Source organism: Pogona vitticeps, chromosome 5 (genome assembly GCF_051106095.1).
Source record: "Pogona vitticeps strain Pit_001003342236 chromosome 5, PviZW2.1, whole genome shotgun sequence".
Lineage (NCBI taxonomy): Eukaryota > Metazoa > Chordata > Lepidosauria > Squamata > Agamidae > Pogona > Pogona vitticeps.
The window spans coordinates 24,582,352-24,601,358 of NC_135787.1; positions in this window are offsets into that span (position 1 = coordinate 24,582,352).

A 19,007-nucleotide genomic window follows, 5' to 3' on the forward strand; every position below is an offset into this window, starting at 1 on the left:
GAAATAGCAGAGAGGAGAAGGGAAGCAAAATGCAAGGGAGATAGGGAAAGTTACAGAAACTTGAATGCAGACTTCCAAAGAATAGCAAGGAGAGACAAGAGGGCCTTCTTAAATGAACAATGCAAAGAAATAGAGGAAGATAACAGAAAAGGAAAGACCAGAGATCTGTTCAGGAAAATTGGACATATTAGCGGAACATTCTGCGCAAAGATGAACATGATAAAAGACAAAAATGGGAGGGACCTAACAGAAGCAGAAGACGTCAAGACGAGGTGGCAAGAATACACAGAGGAATTATATCGGAAAGATTTGGATATCCCGGACAACCCAGACAATGTAGTTGCTGACCTTGAGCCAGACATCCTGGAGAGCGAAGTCAAGTGGGCCTTAGAAAGCCTGGCTAACAACAAGGCCAGTGGAGGTGATGGCATTCCAGTTGAACTATTTAAAATCTTGAAAGATGATGCTGTTAAGGTGCTACATTCAATATGCCAGCAAGTTTGGAAAACTCAACAGTGGCCAGAGGATTGGAAAAGATCAGTCTACATCCCAATCCCAAAGAAAGGCAGTGCCAAAGAATGCTCCAACTACCGTACAATTGCACTCATTTCGCACGCTAGCAAGGTTATGCTCAAAATCCTACAAGGTAGGCTTCAGCAGTATGTGGACCGAGAACTCCCAGAAGTACAAGCTGGATTCCGAAGAGGCAGAGGAACTCGAGACCAAATTGCTAACTTGCGCTGGATTATGGAGAAAGCCAGAGAGTTCCAGAAAAATATCTACTTCTGCTTCATTGACTATGCAAAAGCCTTTGACTGTGTGGACCACAGCAAACTATGGCAAGTTCTTAAAGAAATGGGAGTGCCTGACCACTTTATCTGTCTCCTGAGAAACCTATATGTGGGACAGGAAGCAACAGTTAGAACTGGTCATGGAACAACTGAGTGGTTCAAAATTGGGAAAGGAGTACGGCAAGGCTGTATATTGTCCCCCAGCTTATTTAACTTATATGCAGAATACATCATGCGGAAGGCTGGACTGGAAGAAACCCAAGCCGGAATTAAGATTGCCGGAAGAAATATCAACAACCTCCGATATGCAGATGATACCACTCTGATGGCAGAAAGTGAGGAGGAATTAAAGAACCTTGTAATGAGAGTGAAAGAGGAGAGTGCAAAAAACGGTCTGAAACTCAACATCAAAAAAACTAAGATCATGGCCACTGGTCCCATCACCTCCAGGGAAATAGAAGGGGAAGATATGGAGGCAGTGCCAAATTTTATCTTCCTGGGCTCCATGATCACTGCAGATGGAGACAGCAGCCCTGAAATTAAAAGGCGCCTTCTTCTTGGGAGGAAAGCGATGACAAATCTTGACAGCATCTTGAAAAGCAGAGACATCACCTTGCCAACAAAAGTCCGAATAGTCAAAGCTATGGTTTTTCCTGTCGTGATGTATGGAAGTGAGAGCTGGACCATAAAGAAAGCAGACCGCCGAAGAATTGATGCCTTTGAATTGTGGTGCTGGAGGAGGCTCTTGAGAATCCCCTGGACTGCAAGGAGAACAAACCTATTAGTTCTAAAGGAAATCAACCCTGAATGCTCACTTGAAGGACAGATCCTGAAGCTGAGGCTCCAGTACTTTGGCCATCTCATGAGAAGAAAAGAGTCCTTGGAAAAAACCTTGATGTTAGGAAGGTGTGATGGCAAGAGGAGAAGGGGACGACCGAGGATGAGATGGCTGGACAGTGTCTGCGAAGCAACCAACATGAACCTGACACAACTCCGGGAGGCAGTAGAAGACAGGAGGGCCTGGCGTGCTCTGGTCCATGGGGTCACGAAGAGTCGGACACGACTAAACGACTAAACACACACACACACACAGCCTCGAGAGTAACTTTCTTGAGCTCTACGTGACTGCCATATAATTGCTGTACCACCAGATTTTGGGAGACCTACGATTTCTTCTTTTCTAAGGATGTTGAATAGCTCAGTGGTTTACATATCTGTCTGTGGAGCCAGAGGCTTGGGGTTCAATCGCCTCCTGTGCCTCCTGTAAGTAGAGCCATCCTGTGTGGCCTTGGGCAAGCTGCACCATCCCAGGGAACCCCGAAAAATAAGGGAATGCTGAACCACTTTTGAGTATTCTCTGCCTGGGAAACCCTGAAAAGGACCATCATGAGTCAGAACTGACTTGACAGCACATGATAGCTAGTATTTATATTTTACCTTAAGAAAACACAAGGAGAAAATGTGTATTCTTCTTTTGTTTCTTTCACCCCTCTGTTGTCTTCTTTTTTTCATTGTCTGTCTTACATTGAGCTTGGTGCGCAAAGCACCTCAGGGAACATATTTGTACACCTCACAGAGTTTCAGGCATACTGACAGCACTTGCCATGGTCAGGATTGCTGCATTGCTGCCCAGTTTTAGAGGAGGAAAGATCTACCTCTTTCCCCCTGGGAAGCAGCAGGCCTTCCCTGCATGCTGCCAGTGGGAAAGAAAAGGCAGGCCCGGTAGCAGAGCAGCCAGGGCAAGCCTGCACCGGCCTCGTCTTTACAGGGGAGACTCTTGACAGGTTTTCTCAGAACCAAGGCTGATGGGAGAGCTATCCAGAGAAATCGCCCCTGCTGTAATTTCAGTCAGCTTCTTGGGACATCCATCCCACTTGCCTTGGTTCTCAGAGGAACCGTCCTCCCTGCCCGACCCCGAGGGACAGGCATTTGAAAAAAAGGGGGGGGGGAATCAGCTTGGTTGTCGTTTTGCACCCAGGTCCCTCTTCAAGCAACCACAGGAAAGAAGAGTATGGAGACACTCCTGTTTCCAAAAAAGGGAGGGCTGGATGCCACCCTTCTCAGGGACCTGGGTGTTGTGGCAGAGTGGTGTTGGGCAGCTGAGTACAGTGGCAGCCATCTTAAGCACTCTGCTGCCTGAAGCAACCACCTCAGGACAGGAGTGGCTCTGGTAACTAGAAAGCTGGCCTGGAACCAATTACGTTGAGAGGTGGTGAGCACTCCAGTGCGGGAGGCATTCAAGAAAAAGTTGGACAACCACCTGTCAGATCTGCTGCTTTGACTTGGATTCCTGCCTTTAACAAAGGGTTGGACTCAATGGCCTTCTAGGCCCCTTCCAACTCCATTATTCTAGGGTTCTGTGACTACAGCTTGGGAAATTTCCTTTTATCCTTTCAACTCCCATAATTCAGCCCCCGCTTCCTGCAAATGGAGTCAATGGGCTGGATGAAACAGCTGTACGGTTTTCTCTTCTTAAATTTTGCCATCCAGAGGAGACCTTTGGAAAGAAACGTTGAATCCCTGAAGCTCTTGCTGACAAAGAGAACCGGAGGGAGGGAAAAGTTGCTTTAACTTTCAAGTAAGGGACACTAAACGATTCTCTTCTAATTTAAAAAGGCATGTGCCAGAAGCAGACATGTATGAAGTGGAAAGGAGACAAGACTTTAAAAGTGAAGCTTTGTGGATATAGAATGAATGTGTCAAGGTTAAAGTATTCCACTAATCCCAGGGTCAGGAAAGAAAGCTGCCGCTAATAAAGTCCTTGTGTGCCATTTTATTCGCTCCACTAAAGGAAGGAGGGCAGCCAGGAGACCAATTACAAATCACTCGTCTGATGCCTTTAATCCCTCAATTTCCATTTCCCATCAAAATGAACGATGTTTCTTTTCCCTTTCTGTCTGATCAATGCAAAATTCCAGAATCTATGTATTGTACTTAGTGTATGGTTGCAGCAACAGTTTTAACATGGACAAAATGCACTTCATTCAAAAATTACTTCACTATCTGCTTTCTAGCAGATGCAAACACAAATACAGAAATACAAGATGGTGTTTTTTTTCGCCAAACATGCAACAGACAACTCTCATTCACCTTCTGCTGTGAGACATTTTGCAATATCAGGCCAAATGTATGTATGCACACAGAAAATTAGATCAATCTTGGTTGTAACCTACCAAATACAGAATTTCAAACTAAAAACCAAAGTGGATACTTACAAGAGCCCAATCTCCATCTAGGATAGGGCTGTATCTCTCTCTCTCTCTCTCTCTCTCTCTCTCTCTCTCTCTCTCTCTCTCTCTCTCTCACACACACACACACACACACACACACACACACACACACACACACACACACACACACACACACACGCACGCACGCACGCACGCACGCACGCACGCACGCACGCACACACAGAACCACCCCCCCCATCTGTCTCTCTTTCACACACTCATATGGATCACTGGACCACAAATAAAATGTACCTGTTTTCTTTCCACAAACTCCTTGTTTAGGCCTCATGCCATTTTTTTTTTATTATTATTATTATTTTGCCTTCAGATCACCTTTGGGCCCAAATGCAGAATTATGACTTCCTGACCTTTGAACACAAATGTTTTTTTTTCTTGGCTGACTCGTTGTGCCTACAAAATTTTAAACTTTATTCACAGCCTCACTGAGACTGTGTTGGGCCCTCTAGAATTGAAAATTTTAGCTGGCCATTTGAAGAGATGACCGTTGTGCTCTAGTGACTTAGAAGAGAGCTGGCTCACTTAGCAGTGGCCAGTATTGAACATCTGAGTAAAGACAACATTTTCCAAAGGAATAAATTCCATAAAAAGTAAGCACCGCCTGTAGCCTCAAGCCAGTCACTGGGAGACTGAACTATTTAATGGGTTTGTCAAGAGACGCTGCTCAGCCTCTTAACAGCAGAGCAACTGCTGCTGATCACACACAGCCATAAAAGAAGTGCAAAATCTTTATAAGCTTTCTGCAAGCTTTCTCTCAACGCCATGATAGCAAAAGATGCCAGAAAAACTGGTTGTGTTCAGGAGAAACTAGGTTTAATTAGTTTCAGGGCTTAGTCTTGGAATCTGTTTGCAATACTGGACTAAACCTCAGAACATGTGAAATTCCTATTCAGAGGTACGTTCAGGCATGTACAGAGTGTATTTCCCAACTTTTATAGCTTTGACTTTCATGTTCCATTGTACATGGATTCCTAATGATTCCTCTTCAGATTCAGGATTCAATAATGGGGCAAACCTGAGTACATATTGTTCGTTGCATAAGACTATTGGAGGTGACTATTGCACTATTACCAGTCTCTTCCAATTACTAGAACCTCCTTCTGGCTAGTAATTCAGAAAATGGGGGCCCGTCTTAACAGGAAGTATCAGGAATGGAACTATAGTCATTTGCTATAACAGCTTCTGAAGAAAGAGCTAATAGTGCAAAACCTTTGTTGTTTGCTTGCATCTAAGTGGTTTAAACCCATCTTCCCAAAGCTGGTGCCTTCCGAGTGCATTGGATGACAACTCCTATGATGTAGAGCAGCGCTTCCCAATCTTGGGTTCCCAGATGTTCTCAGGGTTCCCAGATGTTCCCAGATGTTCCCAGGAATCCTGGCCAACACAGCTAGTGGTGAAGGCTTCTGGGAATTTTAGTCCAAGAACATCTGGGGACCCAAGATTGGAAAGCACTGGTGTAAAGCACAGCTGACGACCATGCTGGCTGGGGGATTTTGAAAGTTGCAGTCTAGAAAAGTAACTTTTCCAAGCTCTTAGTTGGTCTCTACATACGTGACCTGTGTGACAAGACCAGATGAAACAACCAAGGAAAATTAATGCAGAGGTTAATTCGGATGCACAGGGTACTGGGATGCATTCTCTATCCCTTGCATGCCAGACATAGTTCAAGGCTTGCCTCCCTTCAGTGGTTAGAGAACTCCTACCTGAGTCCCCCAGTGGAGGCGCTAACTCAGACAAGTGCTTTCTGCTGCTTATCACTCCTTGCCTCTCTCAGCCATTCTTTCGCTTTTAAGACTGCGTGTCTAATGCTTTTCTCCATTAGGGCGGATCAGTGGGTGCCTGCAAGACAACAAACATCAAGATCTGACTGTTATGCTCATAAGGATAAGATGTCAGCAAAAGATTTCTATGTCAGTCAAGCAATGTTTACGGCTGCAAGCGGGATATGGCAGACAAAGCCCACAGAGCTTGATTGTGTCTTCAGATAGGCTTGGCCCAGCCACAGTTTTTTATCTGGGGAGATCAGCCACCACACTTGCTGATTTTACAAGAGTTGCACAGAGACGTACCTAGCGGCAAAGAGGAGTAAGCCTTAGTTATGCGTTCCGCTGTCATTGAAGATGTGCTTTTTGCTTGGTGATCCAGTATTGCCTATAACACAGCACTAGATTTTATTGCATAGAGGTTGCAATCCTCCTACACACCTCAAAAGCTCTTCTAAAATGTTTGGCTTTAGACATAGGTCCAAAGCTGAGCCTCCTTAGGGAAGTTCTTCAGAAAAGAAGTGAGGCAATTCAACAGAGTCCCAAACTGCATATTTTTTCTGTTGAAAATCAGAAGCTGAAAGCTGGTGAGGAATAGCCTTGGGCACTGAATAAATGCATTAGTGGTAGATTTGCCAGGTCAGCAGCATCCCATTCCTTGAGATTTCAGGGTCCTTGTGATGCCACAAAGGTGGGCTGTTGTGATATCATAGATGCAGGCCTAAAACTGCTCCTGGCACAGCTCATTATGGAAGTAGGACAAGAAGAATTCAGTTAAATGAGCCAAGAATATCTGTACAGATCAGCTGACCAGAGAATATTTTCCAGGGTTAAGAAAGGGAAAAAGCATAATTTTTGTTTGTTTGTTTTCGCAATCAGAACAATGTCAAAATGTGTTCCCAGCAGTTGCAGTGGTTGCAGCTTGTAGTCTGTGCTACACCTACAGCACACATGATACTGGTGGAGGTTTTCCAGGCCCTGTGCTGCTTCTGAGGCTTGTGGAAATTTCACTGCCAATCCACAGAGAGTTTTTTTCTCTCCCAGGCCCTGCTGTCTGAGTTGGTGCAATAAGAAAGCTCATGGGTTATATGCATTCCTTATTTTGCTCTAAACAGCACAATGGGCACAGATTGCACAGCTGGAAGGGACCCTATGGATCATCAAGTCTAGTTCTTGTCAAGGAGGCACAGTTGGGAATCGAATGCCCAACTTCTGCGGCCACTTGCCTAAGCCACTGAGGTATCCAGCAGTTCAGGACTCACTATCTTTTCCCTCTCACTCCTTTGCTTTTTGGTACACCAGTCTCATGTCAGTGCAACATACATAGAAACCCTTTTCTGTTGTGCCAGCAAGCCCTTGTGCTAGCTGGGAAAAGGTGGAGATAGGATGGGTTTTTAAGCCATTTTACACACACACACACACACACACACACACACACACACACACACACACACACACACACACACACACACTTCATTCTTCTACAGCCCCAACTTGTTCTGAGATTTATGTTCCTAGAGAACCAGAGATATCCGGTGATTTTCTGTCTCTTCAGACAGGGTCCTGGGACCTGGCAACCCTAATCTTTAAGTATGCATGGGAAGAGAGGTACCTGACTATTCCGCATCCATGGGCCTGCCCTAACATGTGGCAGGTCACACACTGGACATGATATTCACGTTTGGGTGGAAAGAAAATGATCTGAAGGTGGTAAACCTTGAGTCTTCCACATTGTCATAGTCAAATCCCCACCTGCTGAGTTTTAGACCTTGTACAAGCATACCCCTCCGTAGGGTGGATGGACCTATTAGAATAGTCTGCCCTGATCAATGGATCCAGTTGAATGTCCTGGGGGGTTCTCTGGCTGGTCCAGTTGGCACTTTGGTTGATGTCCAGGTCTCCCATTAGTACTCAGAGGTGACCCAGGCAGTAGACACATTCACTCCTAAATACCCTCGTCATTCCAAGAGCCTGACCCACACCATGGTTCACAGAAAAGTTGAGGACAATGAAGCAGTTACAAAGAGAGCTAGAGAGCTGCAACACCAAATTGATTATCACAACTTCCAACCAACAGGTGGAACTCTTTTGAGTTATCCACAGCCTTACAAATGCTTACAAATGCCTCTTCAGCATTTGTAAGCATTTGTAGCCTCTGAAACAAGTTACCAACTGAGATACACCAGGCTCTCTTCTTCCTTATATTCAGGAAACTGGTAATTATGGAATTATTGGAAGCTGCCTTCAACAACGGAATCTCTAGGATGCCGTAATTTCTTTTATTTTATTTTTAAAATAAATTTTAGACGTTATAATTGCATACTGCCGTATTGTTTAAATACACAGTATGTTGTTACACCGAGTATTGTGGGGCTTTAAGTTTTAACTGTAAACCATCCAGAGTAGTTCTTGCGATGATGGGGCAGTCAGTCAGTCAGTCAGTCAATCAATCAAATAAGTTCCATCCCAACTGTTATTAGCCTTTTCTTAACCTGCAAGAATCTGCTTGAGGAAGCAAAATGTCAAAAGCTCTGTAAAGATACTTAGGCTCTAGGTTTAGTGTCCAGAGTGAGGAGGTCTATAATTCTGAGTATCTCTTTACATAGTCACCATCTTGGCTACAGTTTTGGCGCCTGGTTTTTATACCCAACTTGAGCTAGCACAAGAACCTGAAAGTATACCTTATGTGGGCAGGGGGCTTACAATGGCCACAGTCCATAGTGGTCATGTAATTTGCCAAGGCTCCAAAGGCAACAGAAATACAATGTTCCAAACTCTGAAACAATAGTCTTGATCTTTCCAGCTTTGCAATCAGCCTTCCTTCTCTCTGGTATCCTGTATCCTACACAGTTGCATTAAAGGTCAGCTTTCAGCACATGTTGCTTTAGCTACTCTGAAAGGACAACAAAGGGAAACGTACTGATTGAACTCTGGACACTCATACAGTTGGTGTCCCCACCCCTTGAAAACCCACTATCAATTGTAACTGAGAATCTATCAGACACAATGTTTTTCTAAGCTGCACTCGCTTGCCCAGAGCTCCCTTGGGGTTGTGCACAGGTAGCTGGCAGCCAGTTTATTTACTTCCCATTTCGAATGAAGCCCCACTCACCCCCACACACATGAAGCAAACCTCCCGTGCAGCAGGACAGAAACTTAGAGTAAACATTGATCAGCCTGCTTTTTTTTTTCATCCAGATGGGTTTTAAAACTAGCCGGACAAAACAGCTTTAATGTGACACGGAAGAATGGGCAAAGATGGTTCATAGCTTACACAAAGATAAACCATTGTCAACTGAATAGAAAAGCAGCTACTTTTGTTCCAGAGCTGGCAGCATGACAATAAGTTAATAAGGAACCGATGCATACAAGCTATTCACAGTTACCAAAGCACACTAAAATCAAAGGAGTCTCAACAATGTTAACTGAATGTGCTCTTAACTTGCAGCCTCATGTCAAGTCAATCAAAAGCTGAACAATATGATCTCAAAGATATCTCTTTAGAATCATAAATATCTGAGTTGGAAGAGGCCTATAAGGCCGTCGACTCCAACTACCTGCTCAGTGCAGGAATCCAAATCAAAGTAGATCTGACAGATGGTTGCTCATTTTTTTCTTGAATGCCTCCAGCGTTGGAGCACTCATCACCTCCCAGGGTAATTGGTTCCATTGTCATACTGCTCTAACAGTTAGGAACCTTTGCCATATTCAGTCCAAATCTGGCTTCCTGTAGTTTGAGCCCATTATTACATGTCCAGCACTCTGGGATGATCAAGAACAGATCCTGCCCCTCTGCTGTATGACAATCTTTCAATTATTCTCAATCTTCTTTTCTGAAGACTAAACATGCCCAGTTCTTTCAGTCTTTCCTCCTATTTCATTCTTTTCTTTTTTATTGCATTCAGTGTACTTATTGTCAAGGAAGTGTTATCAGATGGCAATTCTTGGTTAATGTATCATTGCTTTTAATAATTAGGGGGAACACACCATGTTAATGGGACCTGTGAACTGACCTGCATGGTCAAATGGCATTCAGGATTTCTATTCAATAAGAATGAAAGTTTCTTTCCATTGCTTTCTTGTCAAGGGATTTCTTCATGCATTTTAAAGAGAACATAAGAGTCAATATCATGCCTCTAAAGACTGTTTGGCCATCTACCCTTCCATAATTTATTCTGATAGGTAGAAGCACCTGCCTAGAGTCAAGACTTTCCTATCACCTGCTCCCTTCCCCCTTTGTTGGAAGTGAAGATGAGGGGCGCTGAACCTTTGACCTTTCTGTCCATGCTATATTGTATGTTGTATTGCATTGCTATGGCCTCCTTCCTCATTTGACATTTTCCATTTTTGCACCAGCATTCTGAACTTTGGTGTTCATTACATCTTTACACAAAGTTTCCATGTAAAGCTGAGATGTGAGCGATACAACACCCCAAAGGGTTCGCAGTTCTTAAGCTGTCAGAGTGGTTTAGAGAGGTTAAGTATGGTTTGAGGGCATCGTTCAAGAAGAAATGCTTGCGATATATAGCAAAGGCAAGCTGTTTCACAACAAGCATGTCATCAGTGTTTTTTATTCCAACTGATACCTCATCCCAGGTGGCTGCTCCTTTTTTATACAGGATTCACGTTATGAACAGCACGATTAGGCTGAAACCTAACTCTTTTGATCTATCATTATGGGAGAAAGAGAAGCACTGCATCCACAGCTAATATGTGATAGAAATATAACAGAAGAGGTGATAGCTGAGAGCGCAGAACTCAGGCTTTTCTCATTTCAGTTGCATTGCTATAAGGAATTACCCCCCTGTACAACTGGGTAAAAAGTCATCTCATGATGCCACTTGCTCCACAGAGTTGGAGAACTTCAGCTTCCAGTCCCAAATCTAGACCTTTTCCAGGCCCTGTGCTTCTGCTGGGGCCATCTGGATTTTTCCCATCCCCTTAGGAGACCCACTGCGCAATAACATCCCAGCTTTTGCACAAACATTTCTTTTTCTTATTCCAAAATGATGAAGTGGTCCTTGGAAAGCTTCATTGAAGGCAGTTAACAGCTTTCAGCTGGGATATTTGGCCCCACTCATTTGTGTTTGACCCCACCCACCGTACAATATGGCTCCTAAGAACTTCTCTAAAATTGAATTCAGTCCTTGGATGGAAATAATGCCCTTGACATAACAGACAACTTTACATTTATGTTTTCCTGGGTGGCTTACATAACTTCAGAAGAACCACAAAATCCTCCTGAAATCTTGCTGGACAATTCAGTGGTTTAGGTCTCTGGCTACAGAGCCAAAGGCTGGGAGTTCGATTCCCCACTGGTCATCTTTGACAGGGGCCGGACTTGACAATCCATAGGGTCCCTTCCAGCTTTGCAGTTCTAATATGGTTATCAAATACTAAAATCCCTGGTAAGGCGTTATGATGATGATGATGATTTTACTCTAAAGTATCTGCAGAGTCAAAGATAATCTGCTTCAGAGTTCTTCCTTCTGGCACAGAAAAGTAATGTTTGCCAGCTCTGTGGAAAACAAAGGCTGCCAACCTCTTAGCAAAACAAGACAGAATTATTGTGCAGCCTTGAAGTTTAACAGGGTGAAATCCAATAGTAAGTAGAGTCATTGAATCAATAAAACCTATCGTAGATGTTGACTCACCACATCTATGGGCCTACTCTAGCTGTGACTTACTACTGGATTTCAGCCACAGGTTTATTTCAGTAGTATTTTTCATGAATTATGAAAATGATGAATGTATGAAAACTCACACTGTGTTTTCCAGGTGCTACAATACTTAAGTTTCGGGGGGTTTTTTGTTTGTTTTACTGACGCATTTTAAATTGGACAAACGTATTTGATAATCTCTTAAGAGTTTAATTTTTAAAACCATTGTAGGCCAGCAACGTTAGTAGGTTTATTTACAGGACTCAAGAGTTCAATTTAAAAAACTTTATAAATATTTGTAAATTTACTGTTTCTAGCTTTTAAATATTGTTTAATGATGTACACTGCCTTGGGTACTTTTAAAGGGGAAAGGAGGGATAAAAATATTTTCAATCAATCAATCAATCACATAGGCATTTGTCCTGCTGTTCGTCCACTGTGGGAACAGTTTGGTTTGTTCTTTTTTTCCCAGTGGTCACATGACGTAATCATTGGAGTGAACCAAACTGTCCAGAGAGCAGCCCTACCTGCACCTTTTTGAGCCCCACATCAGGACCTTCTGCTTTTTTGGTGTGGGTGGGATTGCTCTGGTTTGGTCTGTTTCCAGTATGTAGGATAACTGGAAAAACAAGCTTTCCCAGTGGTCAAGGCTCCTTCCAGTTTGCATTTCTTATATTGTGAAGTGGCTTAACAAGCGAGCCACTTCAAGATACTGTCAAATCAGCAGAGGGGCAAGAGAAGTGAATTTTTGAAAAATCCTGGAAGTGGCTCACTATCACACATTTTTGCCTTAAATCTCATGTCTGCAGTTATTAAAAATATCTCATGAGTGTGATTACTCAATTATTAAATTATAAGAGATTTAAAATATTTTTCTTCCATAATTCTATTTATAGGGACAATCCCATATCAAGAATGAATTGAACCTCCATAATCCATTCTTTCCAGGACTCAGAATCCTGCAGCTTATATTTTCTGTAGTCTGGGAACCATCTATGAAACCCACCAAAAATTACCTTAAATTTTGAAAGTTTAAAGCAAGGCACAGACCCCTGCACCTTGTTTTGCCCGAAATAATTTTTTTAAAGAGAGCCAGATGTTAACTTCTGTCCACTTTGGGGTGGGACCTGGTATGGCCACTGGATAGCCCTGAGGATAAAAGGTGGCATTCAGATCTCCCCTGCTGTAAATCATTCATTTTTAGTATCTAGTGGCATCTAGTACCAAGTTGCATCCAAAGTGCATACTAATTATTAATACTTACATGTTGCCAGGTTAATTCTGACTTATTGTGATGTTCTTGAGGTTTTCTGGCAATAAGTACTGTAGTCAGATGTGGTTCACCAGGGTCTCATTCTAGTGATGTTCTGGAACTCTGCAATTTACCCAAAGCTACACATGTGGCATGTAAAAATGCGAGTAGATAAATAGGTACCACTGCAGTGGGAAGGTAACGGCATTCCGTGTCTAGTCACACCGGCCATGTGAACACTGAAACAGTCTACGGACAAATGCTGGCTCTATAGCTTGGAAATGTGGATGAGCACCACCTCCTAGAGTTGGACATGACTGGACAATTGTCAAGGGAACCTTTACCTTTTTACATATGTGGCAGGGCATGTTACCCCATCAATCCCTTGCTCTGCAACCAAGTACCTGTACTCCAATATGCTGGGCTATATACGAGAGCTTAAAAACAAAATGGTGCTCACACTCAGCCACCTTGCAGCAAAACATTCTTTGCCTATTATCCATTTTACAGCCTCTTGACAACTGGCTGCAAAAGGTTTTCCTTTTCCTCTGGAGCAGATTTTGGGAGGAGCTGTCCTTGCAGTGGGGAAGACGATGGAATCCAGTATAGGACCACCAGAAACACTTCTTTGAATGTGGTCCTTTGGTTGATCAAGTTACTGTGACTGAGTACTTAACCCATTTTATTCATACATAACACTCTCCTCCCCAAGACTGTGCTTGGGCAGAAATGATTGTGCAGGTTGTGGAGAATATGGCTATATACTCCACTGTACTGTATACGGCTGGAAACTTGTGGAATTATAAAACCTAGGGCTGTAACTAGGGTAGAGTAACTTGAGCTTTGTTTAAAAAATCAGAAAGCACTGAAATCAGAGTGTTGGGGAAATAAATGGCAACATCCCATGGCCCTCTTCCTCTTCCTTCTTTGGAAAGCATATACATTTTCTCTTTCTTTCTTTTTGGAACAATGCATTCTTCCTCTTTTTTCATGAGGGACTTGTGCCCTTGACTTTGCAGAACACAAGAGAGAAAGTGCTGCTTACTCCTGCTGCTGGAACAGCTAGTTACAGCCCTGAGAAAGCTCTTCCTTCTGTAACGAGGATCTGATTTGCACTTTCTGGAATAATGTGTGGTTTGGTGCATCATTATCATATGGCTTTCACATTAACTCAAAATTTGTGATTGTCAATTTAAACAATTGAATACACCATTTTGTATTCAAGGCTTATTCTACTTTAAGAGGTTGAGGAATCCACTGGCAGACCAACCTCCCCATATTATTGTGTTCTTGTAACCCTTTTCAGGACCACTTTGGGACAAAGAGCTAAACTATACAAAGCACATGCAATAACTGGCTTTTGTGTGCTTTCTGGGACTCCCCACCAACACCACTAAGTCCCTGGTGAATTTATAAATTAGGCCTGTTGTTCAGCACCATCTAGTGGAAGGTACCAATACAAGTACAGTAGAGCATTATCTGGAATTTTAGATTATGTCTGCACTGCGTGATTTCTGCTAGCTGGATAGCTCAGTGGTTTAGGCATCCCAGAAGTTGGGAGTTCAATTCCCCACTGTACCTCCTGTGAGTAGAGCCAGCCTATGTGGCCTTGGGCAAGTTGCACAGTCCCAGGGCACCCCCCCCCCCAGAAGAAGGGAATGGTAAACCACTTCTGAGTATTTTCTGGGAAACTTTGAAAAGGGTTGCCATAAGTCAGAATTGCCTTAATGGTGCATGATGATGATTATGTGATTTCTGGATTAAATATATATGGCTGCATCACAAAGTTCACATTTATCATTTAGGACACAGTAGGAGGGATACCCATTGCCTGAAATTGAATTTTAGACGTCATATAAAATTTCAATATGTATTATGTGCTTTTATTCTTCTGAGGTTTTGTTTACAGTGTTGCATTTTTAGCCGTTGTATGAATTTATTTACTTAATTATGTTTTACGCTGTCTGTTAACACCAAGTCCTCACAAGGCAGCTTATGTAATACAATAAAGCTATGTAGTATAATGTGATTTTTAAATGCAAATCAATCACATAGTTACACATTAACAGTGCCCACTTTCATTTAAAAGACAATAAAAACACAAGGTAGTTAAAACAAAATATGTCAGGTAATAGCCATTCTTGACCACCCACCAGTGGAACAGAAGCCAATGGTAAAACCAATAGAGATTGGTGACACTGATGTCATTTGGTTGATGAATCCACGCTTGCTTTTAGTGCAAACTAGAGACAGGCATGAACTGTCACTTTGGTGGTTCTTACCAGTTTGTTTAGTGGCTGAAAAGGTTTGTGGTGCTTCAAAGCCCTGCCTCTTTTGGCAGGTACCCCTTCAGGGGCAGCACCCAGAGGAGGCAGGACAGGGAAGCCAGGCTGCTGCCTCTGAGTGGGTGTCCACCTGCGGAGGCAGGGCTTTGAAGCTCCAAACACGTCTTCAGGCACTAAACAGATCAGCACAATTGATTGATTGATTGATTGATTGATTGATTTGATTTGATTTGATTTGATTTGATTTGATTTGATTTTTATTTATTTGTTTGACCCCGCCTATCTGGACTACCAGTCCACTCTAGGTGGCTTCCAATACAGAATAAAACAATAAGACACAGGAATGTACATGATAGTTCAATAAGAATTACAATATAATAAAAGAAAAATAAAATAGGGGAAAATAGGAAGAGAAATCAAGAATTGGCTGGAGGGAAGGCCTGGATGTACAACCATGTTTTTAATTGGTTTTAATGATACCCAGCGTAGGGGCCGCGTGAATCTCCGGAGGGAGGTTGTTCCAGAAGCGAGGAGCCACCGCCGAGAAGGCCCAGTTTCGTGTCTTCTCCTTCCGGGCCTCTCTCGGAGTCAGGCTCCTCAGCCTCACCTCCTGACTTGCACGGGTAATACGGGTAGACCTTGGTGGAAGCAGGCATTCTGCCAAATATCAAGGTCCTAAACCATTTAGGGCCTTGTAAGTAAGCATTAAGACTTTAAAGTTGACGCGGAAACGAATGGGCAGCCAATGCAGTGCGGCCAGAGTTGGAGAAATGTGTTGGTATTTTCTCACTCCAGTAAGGAGTCTGGCCACCGCATTCTGCACCACCTGAAGTTTCCGCATCAGCCTCAAAGGCAACCCCACGTAGAGCACGGTACAGTGGTCTAATCTTGAGATTACGAGTGCATGCACCAAGGTAGTGAGTGCCCCTGTGTCGAGGTAGGGCTGCAGCCAGGCAATCCGCCAGAGGTGGAAAAAGGCGGTGTGGACTTTTAAGTTCATGCCCAGCTCTAGTGCAAATTTCAAAGCTTCAGCACCTTGGATAGCTTCTGTAGAGTTTGGACTAAAACCCAAAGTTGATGTATTCTGACATTGTGTCCCCAGCCATAACTTCTCCACAGTGTATTCAGTGGAAATGATGATAATTCTAGAAAAAATTTTTGAAGGCAGTAGGAGAAGAGGTAGGCTGAAGATGAAATAGATGGACTCAATAAAGTCCTTTAGTTTTCAAGACTTGACCAGTACTGTCAAGGATAGATCCTTTTGGATGTCATTAGTTCATATGGTCTTCACAAGTTGGAAGCAATTTGTCAGTACAAAACAACAAAATGGACTGCAGAAAGGGACAGTTACTCCTGCAGATGGATTAAATGATCACTGTCAGAGGCTTTTGAAATCAGGCTGAGAACTACATGGTGTCAGGCTGTATGCAGGCCTAGGGCTGAAGGTTGTTCACTCCTAGTGTTAACATTCCTGCTTCCACTGGAAATGATTACACCAGTCATAAAAAGTGAACCAGAGTTATAGGAAACCTGGTTCATCGTAATATTTAAATGCAATACATCTGGCTTTCCATGCAAAGTATCCATGCTAAAACTAAGATTAAACAGAATTAAATTATGGGCAAGAACATGGACAGAGTTCCTACTCCAGTTCTCTAAAGATGCCGGCCACAGAGACTGGCAAAACACCAGGAAGAACAACCTTCAGAACATGGCCAAAGAGCCCGAAAAACCCACAACAACCATATTCTTACTGCCCTTATATTTACTCATATCACCATCATCATTATTATTTACACTACTGTACAGCTTTTCCATTTGTGAATTTGGCAGCTCAGAATGACATGATATGACTATTAATTCCAGTAAACACAGGAATAAAGGCCACAGTATTAACTGTAGGTCAGAGACAATTACATTAGAAATATGTGCATGTCTCCATTTGTACATGATTTTAAAAGTTACACTGGCTACAGGCTTAACCCAAATGCATTCTGACTGCCTCAGGTACCTGCTTGAAACACTTCTCTCTAATCCTAGATTATCTCAATACAGGGATTTCCCTTGTTACTTTCAAATGCCAGAAGCACTTGTCAAATTGAAATGGGACAGCCTTTTTTAGAAACAGCACCACCTGGGATCACTTGTTTCTGCCGTTGGGCAACTTATTTTATCACGCTGAGAAAATCCAGAGACAGCAGAATAGGTATGAGTAGTGGAAGAAGATGCTCTGGCTGAGTCGTAAAAGTCTTCAGGTTTTGTTGTGCTGACCTGCAAAATTGATGTGAAATTCTCTTCTGATTTTCCCAGCCATTTTTGTCTTGGTATGTTAGCAGCAAAATATATAACCTACATGCAGTTTCCTAACACCTGCGGAAGAATAGAAGGGAAGTCTGTGGGGAAAATCCCAGTGGGAATCAAGGCTGCCACTCCTGCCTTAAGACATCAACTCTGCAAAGGGTAAGAGAATGCAGTTTTCTGGAGAAGGTGTGGCTTCATTTATGGCATTGTCTGAGTTTGGAAACTTGCCTTTCTTGGGTAACAACGTTAAAAATATGTCAGCCAGAATAGCCTGTGGCCATGTTGGTTTGGGATTGTACATTTCTAGCAGGTTTAAGGGCTTTTTCGTGGTGTATAGTGATGATGATGGGATCAACTTTACCATTGGGCAAGGTGAGTCAACCACCTACAGAAAACTAATCCATAAAACCACTACAAGAACATTTATTCCATAGGAGTGATGGCTAGTCCATGAATTACCAAGGGGTTATGGTGAAAGTTAAACCAGAACTCAATATTTAGGGGTGATGGCTAGTTAACCAAAGTGTGGCACCTCTAGAATCCAGCTAAGGTTCGAGCCACCACTGGAGTTATTTGCTTGAAAAGCTAATAAAAGCATGTGATTATGAAGCTAAATATTGCTAACAGTTAGTTTGACTATGCTTTGTCATTTGTTCACTGACAATACATCTCAGCATAGTCATCAAGGGATTCTTGAACTTTCCCAGACACCACTACCACTACTTCGAAGTGCTACCATATCTGAGGTCATTCACCTTCGAAGAAAGGAAATTAACCTGACCCTACCTTGCCTACTGGAGCAAGAGCAACAACCACACACTTAATCATTCAGCAAGTGTCTTTTTCACATCCTCATTTTGTAATCTATCCAAGCTACCTTTTGCTCTTACCTCCTGTTCTTGTAGGAGCTAAAGATGCTAAGCAAACAGAACAACCTCTGAACTGAGGCATTTCAGCCTTTTACTCTCCACAAGATTCCTGCCATTTGGCCTACAATTCTTCTGCCCCTGGGGCTTAAATCTTCTGATTTCCCATTTGGCACTGCTTCCCATCACCAATAAGAATGAGTGGCAACTCATTTGGTGAGGAGATCAACACATTTATAAGCATGGCCTCCCTTCTTTCCCTCACTGCTACTCTGGTTCATCAAGTGAAGTCTGAAATATGTTTACCTGGATTTAATACACTTGTGGCTTAAGCAGGGCAGAGACCAATTTCTTCCACATCTGAGACTTTGAGCCTGTGATGAAATGTTGTGATTTGGCACGTCTCAGAGTGATAAACATTAGATCTGACATACCTCAAAGCGATAAAGGCTACTATGGGATTACTACAGAGAGAATTTCCAGTAATGTAGCTGTGTCGGTCTGTCAGGTGTGAGGGCACAGCCGCAACGTCTTTTGGCACTCTAAAAACTAAGTTTTATTTGACATAAGCTTTTGTGGGCTGCAGTCCATGGAAGGTTCTGCTAAAAAAAACAAAACAAAACACCCTTACTCTTAAAGTTTCCATAACACTTTATTGTTATACAAGAGGTGGCAGATCAGAAAACCAGTAGAAGGCCCAGTATTGTTTTCGTACATTCAGAGATAAAAATAGAAGCAGAAGGCTGGAGCTATGGGAAGACCTGTGTTCTTTTTTCATTTTCCTGAGTGCTTTCCTGCATTTAGTTGCCAATTGCCTATTCTTCTCTCCCCTTTCCACACA